The sequence below is a fragment of the Triturus cristatus genome, chromosome 4_2 (assembly GCF_964204655.1).
Source record: "Triturus cristatus chromosome 4_2, aTriCri1.1, whole genome shotgun sequence".
NCBI lineage: Eukaryota > Metazoa > Chordata > Amphibia > Caudata > Salamandridae > Triturus > Triturus cristatus.
Window position 1 is genome coordinate 346,281,286 of NC_140586.1, and position 14,206 is coordinate 346,295,491.

A 14,206-nucleotide genomic window follows, 5' to 3' on the forward strand; every position below is an offset into this window, starting at 1 on the left:
TTTCTGATCCAATCTGGTGACGTCGGGTGACAGATTCACCAGTGCATATGTATATTTCAGTTTGCACCAGTTCTGCATGTCACATTATAATTCTAAAAGTGTTGCATCTTTATGTCCTTCTCCCTACATATGCTGAAGTTCGTTAGGGGTGGAGTCAAGGCAATCTGTTTAAAATTTCCTGACAGGAGGTGTGAACACATTTTGGCATCGTGAACCTTACACCAACACTCCGTACATTAGGATTCTAACAAACATTTCCATTCTATTGTCGGGAAAGCTTTAAAAGCAGTATGCTGAAACTGTCAGTATTCCTGCAATTGATCACATGGTGCACAGTGGAACATTAAAAGGCACAGGCAATTAGATCTGACATCCGTGGTCTGGTATTTCCCCAAATATTTTGCCTTCATACCACCTGTTTTGATGAATTTGTTTTTTGTTGGCTTTAGGTCTGTGCACACTTTAACAATGGTAACAACTACTAAAGTGCTTATGCTCTCTCCTTCAAACATGGTAACATTGCCTTACACCAAATTAACAGATTGAATTACTTTTAAGTCCCTAGAAAAGTTGTACTACCTTTACCCATACCCTGCAGTACTCATTGTGCCACCCACTAAAGTAATTATCACTCAGGCCTGCTACTGCAGCATTTAGTTCAGTTTTAAACTGTCATTTCAACCTGGCACAATAAACCCTTGGCCAGCCCTAAACCTATCCTTTTTAATGCATATTAGTCACCCTCAAGTATGCCCTGTAGGCAAATTGGGCAGGGTGCATAGTATTTAACAAGCATTTGCAATGCAATAGGTCTCGCATTTGGGAGGGTTTGAACTATTGCCTTTGTAAATGACAATGCCTTTTATTTGTATTTTCAAAACCTGCAAGTGTTGCATAAACACGCACTTTGTACTTGTAGTCGTAGCTTATGAGAAGCAAAGTTGTCCTTTTTGACTGCCAGCCTTGCTTCTTGTAAGCAAGGACCATAAGTAACAAGCATTTACAATGCAATAGGTCTCGCATTTGCGAGAGTTTAAGCTATTAGTATTGTAAATGACACTGTCTTTTATTTATGCTTTGAAAACCAAAACATAAATAAAAGGCATTGTCATTTACAATGTCAATAGCTCAAACTCGCGTAAATGCGAGACCTATTGCATTGCAAATGCTTGTTAAATGTTCTGGTGGGCTCTGAAGGCCAAGGAGTGTGCTGCGATCCTCTGTGTGCATATGCCTAGAACCATCGTCGTGGTTTGGGGTCTGTCACATCCAGACACTTCAGTGCAAGACAGCCATCTCAAGGTACGCGTGCCCCCCCTCCCCCCCTGAAGCGTCAGCACCGTACTGCCCTACTGTCCCACCTCCATAAAACCCATCACCAGATTCTGTCCATTGGGCAGCGAGAGGCTTCTTGTGAATCCCTCTATGCTCCTTCCTGAGAGTCGCTCTCTTCACCTTTGCCATACAGATGATGTCTGCCTTGCATCTGCTATGTGTTGGGCCCATTGGGCATTTCTAGTGTCATGCAGTATCTCTCCGGGCTACTCCCAGCATTGTTTCCAGGCAACTTGTACCTGTTGTTTCCCAGGAGTGCCCCCTTGTGCAACCACAAAAGACAGACCTTGGCCTTATGTAGCTTGATCCTGCCCACTGTGTGTTCCAGAATCTCTGTGACTTGCACCTAGAACTTCCCTATAATCTGGCACTCCCACGCCATGTGCAAAAAGTCTGTATCTGTGACTTCACATCGGGGCCATCCCAGATCAGTAGTGTTTGGCATCACATTCAGCCTGTGAGGTGTAAGGTAGCTGCAATGCAATTAGTTAAATTGTGTGAATTTTAATCTGGTGTTTTTTTATACATATATGTACACTCTAGTGTCCGCTCCCTTTCCTTTCCCTCAGTTTGTCTATGGAGATGTGGTTGCCACTTAGTCTGGAGGTTATGCAGCATGTCCTTTGTCATATTATGTGTCATCTTATATAACCAGGACATTAAGTTGGTCCCACGTCCAAAAGTCATCTCTGTCTCCAGTAGGCCGTGAATGGGGAGTTCCGGGTTTGCCTCTCCAAATCGTCTGCACGTGTTACCACATTAACAAACAGGATGGTCTAGGCTCTCATCTCATCTGCATGGATGCATATGGGTGTGGCACTGGGCAGAGACTCACCAGATCTCACTTTGAAATAGCCAGCTAGCTGGATCTTTCCACATGCTTCCTGACAATCTTAGCAGACACGATCTTGCTGATCACAAATGCCCTCTACAACCAAAGTTAGTTTGGGTGATCTTCACCCTGTGGTGCACACCTGAGAATTAACTAGTTCACCACTTTAGAAAATGTTCACTGCCCACTGCTTTGCATTCTGCAGTTCCCACTGCAATGGTCTCCTGTGCATGTGTTCCATATGAAGTGGAACTTCTGTTGCTCGAATATGAATTTACCTTGAAAAAATGGAAAGACAAGAGGCATTTGGGAAAACAGGAACAAGTTGATTTAATTAAATGCAGCGGCCGTGAAAGCAGCAATGGAGTTGTGTCTGATGACTGTCTCGACATACAGAGGTTTTGGCTGGCATTAGATATAGTTCTTGAAGTACAATAAACTGATTACACATTCTTGTAGAGCACATAAATACTGGCCTAGACATGAACCATAAATTCAACCATCTGATAAGGGAGCACAGGTGGCTCTCAACTTTGTGGAAACACAATGTGGGCCGGTGTATATGTGTCCAGATGTCCATCATGGGGAGTGCCTGATCACTGCGAGTAGTGTAGTGATTGGCTGAGTGTTCCTAACTACATGTGGCATCTGACTTCGTGGTATTTTGGGAATGTGCCCCTTTGACCAAGCGCTTTTTATTAGGACCAATCTTCTTGGACCTTTTGTGGTGTAGCTGCCTATTGTTGTGGGTTTTTCCTGTTTGCACATTTATCTATGGGCTAAGTGTGACCCCACCTGTTACCTAGCAATCTCTAGGCTTGTGTTTGGGTCACAGGGCCTGTCTGACCACATAACTCTGACTCTGGGTTGATGGGGAGGCCATCTGGGGTGGATTCGACAGAAATGATACAAGTTTGTTATTACGTGTACACATAACATGTCAGTCATTGATATCGCATTTACTGACATTCTCATTATTTTGTGTACATTTGTCATGGCGTACATTGACATTGTATTTACTGGTATTACCAGTATTGAGATTCTTATGTGTACGTATATCATGGCCTACATTGACATTGCATTCACCGATATTAACATTCCTCCTCTAGTTGAATCTCCAATGACATCATCTGTAGGTCTCGCATAACGTTGCAGCCTTGCGAGACATGCAGTATACAGTATAGTGGGGGGAAGCTCCGCCCACTTTCCATCCATGTTTTTCATTGGCTTTAATCAGAAATGCTGCATTTGTTTTTGGCTTGTTTGTCCCTCCTCCTGATGGCCATGTCATGATTTTAATCCTTCTATGACTATCGGCCCCTTTACTTTACAAACTCTTTTGTTCCTCTACCACCCCCTTCCCTCCCGCAGTCTGTAACTTCTTTGCCCACCCCCCCCACTCCCGATCATGCCGTCTTGGAGGCACGCACTTTTGTTTATAATGCAATAGGGCTCGCTTAATACGAGTTCTATTGCATTTAGAAATGCTTGTTTTCTCATCGGATCGGCCGGCTGAGCCGTGCACTTTATTTTGCCTGACCTGTCTAGCCGGCTATATTACACATGTGTCGTCCAGTAGCTGCTAAACAGATTCTCCTGTGCATGAAGCATTATTTTTTCCTGCTTCCCGCCCTCGGACAACAACTTAAAAAAAAGCCGCTGAAGCTTTTTGTGTTTCTCTTCGCTACGTCTTCCCATTGCCTTTAAAAGGCTAAATGTGCCGCACTAAATTTGGTCATGCAGCTGTGCAAGATTCCCTGGAATGTCTTCATGTTTCAGACAACTGTAATTGGCTGCGGCACTCGAGGATGTGCAGCCTGCAAACTTCACTGGCAACCAATGTCTTCTGTTTAGAACTAATGTCTACTCGCCGGTCAGTAAATATGTCCCGGGTGGCAAAGTACCGCAGACAGGTGGGCGAAGACCCTGACAGCGACAGCCTGCTGTCCACCCTGTGTCCGGAGGAGATGGTGGAGAAGGAGCTGGACAACGGCGAGCCGGACTCGAGGATGTCCATGGGGCTCCGGCAGAGAAACGAAGCAGAGAAGACGGCGGCCACCAGCCAGGAGGTGGCACCCTAGCAGGGTGAGAAGGGCACCAAGAGCCGCTTCAGAAAGGAGCAGTCTGTGGAGGTAAGTGGCTCTCCTCAGTCAGTCACTGATTTGAAGGCAATGGGAGAACGATAACTCACACGCAGATGCAGCTGAAGGGGCGCATCTCGCATTAGTGCAGCAGATGGAGTGGCAAGGTACTCGGGCGTTTGAGCAACCCACTGCACTCCAATGTTACTTGTTTTTCTTTTATCTTACAATGGATGGACAGGTCGTCATGTTCCTTTCTTATATTAAAGCCCATGGCGCCCTTCCTTGTACAGCACTTCCGTGGGAAGTTTGAAAACATGTCTTGCAGCTCCTATCTCTTTATGGCCCCATCCCCGGTGTTAGATTATTGACGTGTGGCTGACTCTTTCCAACCCTACTAGCCCATGGAAGGCACCAATGTGTTGAGAAGTCCCATGTCTCACTACAAGCCTGGCCTTCACATATTGTCCATCCGTGTTTTGCAGCGACTGTTCCAAGCCATGCAATCTTTTCAGAATGACATCAATAGGTTTCAAAGCTCTGGAGTTGTAGCGCCTTCTCACAGGGTTGCTTGGACTTGAGTGGTGGTCGGATATTTTCCTTGTGAGGTAACAGTAAGATAGGCTATGCGAAAGCCACCTTACTATCAGAAGTATCTCACATTAGATTTATAAAGATGTCATTAAAATGCCATATTTATCAATTATTAAATGGCCCACCTGAGCAGCAGCTTGATTATCAAAGTGCTTTTCTCTGCTGCATTCGATAGACATGCAAAGCAAGGCACTGGAATATCACTCTGAAAGATGTGCAAGAAGACAGCGTGCCATTGTGTTGCCCTTGCAATGTGCTGACTCATTACACATCTCAGAGCACCGGGGGTCAGGCAGCGGGTCAGCACACGGCACTAACGTGGTCACACCGAGTCAACCCTGACAACTTCAAAGCGGAGGGTGAATATGATTCATTGTCTACTGTAAACTGTGACTGTTCATTGGTCAAAAGACTCAGTAGTTCCTCCTTAGTACAGCCTTGTCTCATTTTGTAACCTCCCATGGCAACACCTCCTGTTACATGTGTTTTTGCTCGGTAGGCTTTAATTACAGCCTCTGAGTACTATTTTCTCAAATAACGATGTCCTGCCTGCTGTTGCAGGGAGGACACGCTCTCTCCTAATACTTTTTGTAGCGCACATTTGCAATGCAATAGGTCTCGCATTCGCAAGAGTTTAAGATATTGACGTTGTAAATGACAATGCCTTTTATTTATCTGTTTTAAAAGCAACACATAAATAAAAGGCATTCTGATTTACAATGCCAATAGCTCAAACTCTTCTAAATATGAGGCCTATTGCATTGCAAATGCTTGTTCTCATATGTCATGACAGTCACATTATTTAAGGCTGGGTGTGTTTCTGTTGTGTCTGTTGTCCTCTCTATAGCTATTTGCACACTACCTAATGTGAGGACCACGTTTTTACAGCAGGAAACCCCCACTTGTAGAAAACCACACAATAATAGTAGAAAACTGAGAACCAGAAGCAATGACGTGCACAGTTTTGCCATCCACAGGGGGAGCCAGGAAAAAATACAATGAAACCAGTCCTGCTCAGGGGTACCTCCTCCTTCTTCATGTCAGCTTGTAGACAATGCAGTGCTTGGATGGCAAAAGTGAGAGTTCAGTTTCAAGATAATTTCCAGGAATAAACGTGCAACAGAAAGCACCAATCTTGGCACATACCCCACCCACCATCCCGGTCATCAAGACCAACACATACCGATGTTGCATCACCATGAGGCGGATGGCTCTTAGTTCTTCACTGATGGCATTTAAGCCAAGCTCAGTGTTGTCAATCATCTTCAGTAGTTCCCACCTGGTTATCTGTAACCTGTGGGCGTTTGCTTTTGTTTATATGGCGAAGAAAGGTATTGACCCTTCTGTGTTCACCTGAGTGTCAGAAAACAGTGTGAATTCATCTAGAATGTCCTTATACTGAGCCCAGCCAAAAATAGTCAGCAGCCTGATGCAACAGAGTGGTTTTCTTCTGTGGCAGATGTTGGAACAATTCAGACAGATCTTCTACAGGGATGACCAGGGTTGGGGTGTATATATCCACGAGGGTGCACAGGCCCAGCCACCCAGGGACAAACTGTGCCCAGGCAAATTCTTCACATTGCCAGTAGTAATCCATCAATGTGGAGGTGCACCATTGCAGGTCCATTAAGTGCAGTATTACTTCACAGTTTTCACCTGTACTAAGTGGCATCTGAAACATAAAGAGTACAGTTTAAGTTTCCGTACAATTAGGGGTTGCCCCTTCCTTTCCAACCATGTGTACCTATTTATCTCAGTATCCCAAATTTCCTGGCATGGGGTATCTGTGCTGTTGTTTGGCCCCCTCCCATTGGACTCATTTCCCCTAGTGTCATCAAGGTGAATGGCCCTGCACTGGAATTTCATATCAGGGATCCATTTCTCATTAGGAAAAGCTGCCCCAAATATGTTAAGAGCCACCCTGGGCCACAGATATATGTGGGAGCAAACTTATGTGTGCACTGGTGCGGTGGTTTTGCTACCTCTAAGAACCTATTTTCTACAAAGTTTTTGGGCCAAATAGTGTCCTCCCCTATTGTGCCCCTTCTGCACACCCTGTCGGTTTGAATGTTGCTAGGTTCAGTAAGAAGGTATAGTGCTGTGGGGTTGGTCTCATGCTTGGTGATGTGTATTACTGCTCTATGGGGTTCTATTCTTTTGGGTTGTATCTTTTCCCCAATCCTACATAGGCACAGGTGGATGCAACATTTTGCCTTTAAGGGGGCTATCTCTTGGTATGAGTAAAGGCTGTCTGCGTCTACGGTGTGGAACATCAGAGAACATATGTAACACAACCTGTTCATGGTTTGGGTGCACACAGTGGTCATGTGCTGAGACCATGTGTTGTGTAGGAGTCCACTGTGTAGTGCGTGAGGAATGCTAGCATTCAGTTCAGTATAAGTGTAAGTTAGATGGGAGAGGTCCCTATGCAAGCGCTGCAAGAATGTCAAGGTAGGCTCCATGAAACAAGGTATATTTCTTGTCTAGGAGGAGCGCAATAGCACCCTTGCTCGACAGAGAGTGCACAAGAATACATAAATGCATAACTTTGGAAACATTTGTAGGTCTTGGGATGGTCTCCAGGGGAGATGTTTGTAGTCTGGGTGCCCAGGGGTGTCTTGGCTTGGTACAGTGCAAAAAATAGTCTGTAAAAAAGTGTATGTAAAGGCAGCTTGCAGTCTGTGTTCTTGAGCAATTGGGCCTTGTTGAAGTCCTTTTGGAAGCTTTGGCTGCGGGGTGGTGGGCTGCTGTACAGATTGTGCACACGTGGCTCAATTGCAGATCTGTTGGATAAGAGCTGTGGGTTGTAGGTTAGCTTGGAAAAACATATATTTTTATATTTTATAGTTTTCAGGGAAATTCCTGTGCCTTCCTTTTAGGTATATATTTTGTAGCTTCACTATAAGTGAAATGTTTTAGTGGGGTATGGGAAGGGGGTGGTTAGGTCACCTTAGGGTTATTTTTTGGGTACTTTGGTCCATGCCCCCCCTGTCGCTATGGCAGGGTAGAGTACTTTACTTAGCGGGCTTTTTCCTTTAAATGTATGTGAGTGTGTGTCATTTTATTGGTGTGGGGGTATCCTTTTGACCTGCACGTGCATTGTGCAAAGTGAAGGTAAGTGGGTGTGTAATGATGGAAGGGCCGGCTGCTGGCCCCAAAACTCATGCCGCCCAGGGCGGACCGCCCCTCGCCCCCCTTGCTACGCCACTGACCCTGCACTCTCGCCCTTGCTGTCAGATGCTGAAGAACTAGAGCCTTCTTCCTTGACGTTGCTAGTCCTGTAGTCTTGAAGGTTTCGTGTTGGGGTCACCATAAAGTTGGCCCATACTTTTAACAGAGCCATTCTTCCAACCCTCTCTTTACCTAAATATTTGGTCTGAATGTGTGTTCTTATGTGCTCTGTTATGTCGGTATTGAATGTTCCCCCCATCAGGTCCGGGAAATGCATACGCCTTGGTATGTGCGTAAAACTCACAGCAGTGTTTCTCTAGCTTCTTAGCCTGTGGGGGCAATCTAGTTTGCATGTGGTCTAGCGTTGACTCCATGATGAGTTAGGAAACGTTTCAAGCAGTTTGTAAACGTCTGACTGTCTCGAGTTTTAAACAATTCTAAATTCTACTCTGATCGTGGGAAAATGTGTACATGGGATTGTGCCGGCAATAACTATGAGTTGTGAGCTCCATTAAGGAAAACGATGCATCACATAAAAACACTTTAACAGTAGACAAAGGCAATGCAATGAAATAATAACCTGTAAGAAAGTGCAATGGTTAATTCAGAACAATGTGAGTTGCTTTTTAGCAACGGAATAGCAAATACGGAATATTGACTTGTGGGAAAAAATTGTAACTATTTTATAGACACATAATCTTACTAACAGGACATACCATTTCAACATAAAATACATTCGCAAAATTTAACAGAGCCACAACATTAACAATGCATAAATTGAAAAGCTAAGAGAAAATTTGACAGAAAAAAATGATTATTTTCTCCTAGAGCCTACTGCCTGATGATGAAGGAATATTCTGCACGGTACACAGAGCTAAGTTAGCCCGATAGTCTGTCAGTATCGGCTCGGGGACAAAAATAGCAATGATCTGCAGGAAGAAGAAACAACCTGACAGTTATCGCCCCTTTCTAGCCAGACAAAAGCTACACCTTATTTACCAAGGTCAGAATTGCTCCCTATAGTCTGAATTACACCCTATGTCACACCTAGGGATCATGCGTACCATCTGTATGATGCCCAGTGGTCCAGGGGAAAAACCTCACCTCTTCACTTCTTTCAGACACTGTCCGTGTTAAGAAATCGACAGTCCCTAAGAAAACTCCTTTAAACTAAAAAATAAAATCAAGGTGGTGACCCTTTATCACACCCAGGGCCTATGCCTACCTTCTGTGTAACGCCCAGCAGTCCAAGCGAAGAAAATAATTAAGTGACCCTATATCACACCCAGGGCCTATGCATACCATCTGTGTAACGCCCAGGGGTCCAAGCGCAGAAAATAAAAAAGCGGTCCTACTATCACACCTAGTGCCTATGTGTACCATCTGTGTAATTCCTAGTGGTCTAAGAGAACTAAACTACAAACTACCTTCACCTTCCCTAGCGTGCTCACCAGGGAAAAAGTGATCTACTCGCATGTCCTAGTTTTCCCAATGCCATACACTGGGATTAAGGATGAAATTTAGTCTCTTACCCTGTGACGGCGGCCTCCGGACTGACCTCCGCCTCGTGGATTCAGCAGAACATTTAATCAATGATGGCATCTGCTCACTGGTCTTATTGTACATATGTGAATATGTTTGGGCAGGGGTCCTTGACCTTCGGCAGCAGTCTGGATTGATAAACCAATCTCTCATATGTGGTTTACCAAAATGTTGTTTGGATATGAATTTATCTTGAAAAAATGAAAAGACAAGAGGCGTTTGGCAAAACAGGAACAAGTTGATCTTATTTAACGCAGCGGCCGGGAGAGCAGCAACAGAGTCCTGTTGAAGACTGTCTCGATGTACAAAGGTTTTGGCTGGCATTATATACAGTTCTTGAAGTACAATAAACCTATTACATGTTCTTGTAGAACATTTCAATCTGGGCCTAGTCATGAACCATAAATTCAGCCATCTGATAAGAGGGCACAGGTGACTATCGATTTTGTTGAGATGCAGTGTGGGCCAGTGTCTATGTGTCCAGATACCCGACATGGAGAGCGCGTGATCACTGTGTGTAGCATGCATATTGTGTTCTGATTGGCAGAGTGTTCCTAACTACATGGGCATCTGTGACTTTGTTGTCTTTTGGGTACGTGCACCTCTGGCCAAACGTGTTTCATTGGGGCCTATCTCCTTGGACCTTTTGTAGTGTAGCTAACTATCTGTGGGATCGATCTTGGTTTTCCCTATTGGCGCATTTGTTCTGGGGCTAAGTGTAACACCACCTGTGACCTATCTATTGATAGGCTTGGGTTTGGGTTACTGGGCATGTGTGACCACTTATCTCTGACTTAGGGTTGATGGGGAAGTCATCTCTGGTGCATTCAACAGTAAAGATGCAAGTTTGTTATTATGTGTACATATAACAAGGCAGTCTTTGATATCGTTTTAACCGACATTCTCATTATTATGCATATATGTGTCATGGCAGACATCAACTTTGTTTTTACCGGTATTGACATTGTTATGTGTACATAGATTATTGCGTACATTGACATTGCATTCACTGATATTAATAATTCAACATCCATTAAGTTTCCCTCCTTTTCCAATCAGTTAGAACCTTTTCTCATAATGGGCAGCCTAAGTGTTTTACACAGATCTCATAAGCCTTCAAATTGATGTGAGCAATTTGAGTGGCATTGATTTGCCTCCTGAAAGTCATTCTTGCTAGCAACTGCTGGTTACATTTTCTGATTTGGTGTGCCAAAGAGAAAGTTGATATGCTCAAGGAATGATTTTCTGACATGCTTTTGTGCTTTCTTTGGCTAGGCAAGGCTTTTCTCCGTGCACTGTGAAAGGTTACCGATCGGCTTTTCTTTGTTTACCGGATCACCTATCCTTGTTCAGATCCCTTGTGATATAGTTTCTAAGAGACTGACCTATATGTTCCTTTTGAGTATTACAGAAATCAGAGATACATACAGGGGGAGTGAGGAGTTTTGGAGGGAGTGGTGGAAGGGCAAATAAGACAGCTTAGTAGAAGACAAAAGTGGTCGTGGAGAATGAGAGCATGGGGTTGAATTGGGCTTGGTAGCAACTGGGGTGCACACAACACACCTCTTCAGAGATTCACATAGCATGTGAACGTCCACTTCCAGGGGAAATCAATTAGAGCCTGTTAGCATCGCTGAATTGCCTAACAACTACCGCTTGTAGGATTTTCCAGTACATGCAATTCATCACTCATGAGAGTGGTCCTGCACTTTTGTTTTGTTCCTTTTCCCTATGTCAGTTCCTTCAGTATGCCTTTCCTCTTGTGACATATTGTTTCCTCACTAACCAATTTGCCCCCACAACTGTAGCTTCTTCCTGGGGTTTATGGAACAATTTCTGGTTTTCCAACAGGCTTGTTACATCCCCCAACACTAAGAAACTAGTAAGCTATACAGTACTTAGCACTGTTTATGATCTTGCTGCGAAAAAAAGTCTTTAATGGATTGTTGGATTTACTATTTATTATGTGTTGATTTGCAATGTGGTTCAGCCAATCATATATTGCACCTTTTCCTGCTCACCTTTCTAGGTTTTATCAACTTTTTGAATGATCTCTTTTGTCAGACCCAACATTGTTAGAGTGGTATTCCTCCATACGTTTTGCTATCACCCCACTGTTTTTTGCTGAACTCCTTTTTGTTAGCATTAGGACTATGTGCACATTACCTATGCTAACCAGTGGGAAAGTACTTGTGCTCTCCACCCTAAACATGGAAAATTTGGCTTCCACCTAATTGGCACATTTATTTACTTTTAAGTCATTAGTAAATATTACTACATGCATCCAGGTCATGTAAATGAAATGCTATTAGTGGGCTACAGCACTCAGTGTGCCACCCACTTTTGTTTCAGCATTGTATAACATGTTTCAGGCCTGCTACTGCAGCATGTAGTGCATTTTTAACCTCCTATTTCTACCTCGCAAAAAATACTTTAGGCCTGAAAATGCAGCTTGTGAATGGGGTCCATTGTGTTTGGGTTATGAACCCTAATCTAATCAGCTGAGATGAGTTTATAAATATTAAGCAAGATTGCTATGACCCCTTTTAGTCTTCCTTTTGGTCCTCTTGTTGGCACCTTCAGGAACAGGGTGAAGCTGTGAACAATAATGTTGTCAGAGATCCATGCATCCTGAAGCACAAAAGTATCAGTCTTATGCCACATTCTGGAAACCATAGTAAAGCAGCGCCGGTCCCGAAGCCATTCCACATTTACACATTATAATGCTTCATACTGCTTCAAAGAAGTCTGTGCTGCATGGGGACATCTAAGATGGTGCATAGCCGTAAGCCATTAAGAAGAAGAAACTAGGGCTTCGGCGAAGTTGCAAAGTCTGCTGACTTGCAATTTTTTGATTTTTTGTAAACAAAAAGAACACAAGCTTTGCAAACTACATAGCTTGTGAGGCTTAAAAGATCAGCACATGTTTAGCATCCATTTGTGCTTGCAGGAAATTATCCCTGATTTCATGATGGTCTGCAAGCGGCAGCGGGTGGGGTGCCATCATTTGCCGCCGCCCCATCAGGGGCCCAACCCCTGGCATACACCTTAAGCCATTTACTTCCCTCTGCCAGTTATAGTGACCCATCCCTCTTCCAAGGTCCCCGTGTGTGAGCCCTTTTCCCCTTACGTCCTATCTGAGTGTATCGTAGAGCTCCAACATCCCGAGCTAAGACCCCATCTCACCTGTCCCCTGCCAAATCCACAGTCAAGCCTTAGTGTACACAACTGTTTTTCAGCCACAGGATGTTCAGCCCTTCACCGGTGAATGATCTTGTGGTGGGAAATAAGCCCAATTTCGCTGAAGAGCAGATGGTGAATCTTAAATTCAGTTAAGTCATGAAACTTGTACTTGCTTCCCTAAATAGTATTCCTACAGGTACCTTAATTTGGGGTTGAAAGTGAAGCTTTTACCGTCCTCTAGTACAAACTATAAAGGAATATGTGTGTTTTGGACGCACTCCACATAGATGGTTCATTTAACACCTTTAACATGGCTATTTCGATCCCTACCTCTTTTGCGGAGTCACTTCCTGTTGACAAATCTCCCAACATTTATATAGATCATTGCTTCTTTGAATCCAAAGTGTTGAGTTATTCAGATGAAATATGTTCCTTTAGTGAAAGATAGCTGGATTACTAAGGTTGGATATTAATTTCTGTAGTAGGGGATCTCTGTGTATAGTCATAATCTAGTGAATAGTCCCTCCCATGTGCGTGGACCCCGGAGCAATAAAAAATAATCTCTAAAAGGTGACAAATCATGCAGACCTGCATACACCTTTAAGAGAGAATTTAATTTAAAGACAGATAATGCAGCCTATACCCACAGGCTACACTGTCCAGTACTTCAACTAGAATTCCACCAACATCCACAAACAGCACTGCCTGTCTAGTTTTTCTCCACATAGGAAAAAACCCTGCCTCTACCAGCAAAAGCCTCTGGAATGATAGAGAGGAAGGAGTGGACAGACAAGCCCCATAGGCTGCCATTATGTGGCTTGGAACAGGATACTGTGCCTTTAAGAAAACTTTCCAGTTTTCCAGAACTTTCCCCAGTATCCCAAAATGCCCAGCAGGTCCCATTTACTTTCAGTTCTTTTTTCCGGCTCCTGCTAGCAGGACCCTGGAGCATTGAGCTCTCCCCTTTTCAAGGGTTTAATTGAGATTTTGGCAATTTTTGTCACTTTTTCTTGTGTTTAGTAACTGGTACTGTCAACATGCCTGGCTTGTTCGACAAGTGCCCGGAATGTGGTCGAAAGAAGGCTAAAACTGATCCACACGAGGTGTGCATAGGTTGCCTTCCCCAGTCCCACGTGCCTGAAAGCTGTACCATCTGCCACTCGTTCTCAGCCAGGACCCTGAGGGACAGAATGAAAATCAGGCTTCAAGTTCTGGAGGAACGAAGACTGAAGGCACCAGGTGGGTCTGGAGGGGCTGATTTGGCCCATACTGAGGCCTCTGGGGGGCTCCCCAGGGGCAGGAAGACCAGTAAGCGCTCCCACTCCCCGTCGACGTCGAGGGCGTCGACGGCGACGTCGAGGAGGATGACCACCGTCTGTTCGCCGTCCCCCCAGGGCTCTGGGGAGAAGCGGCGTCGACGATCGCCGTCGAGGGACCTGAATAGGCCGCCGTCGACTACATCGGCGTC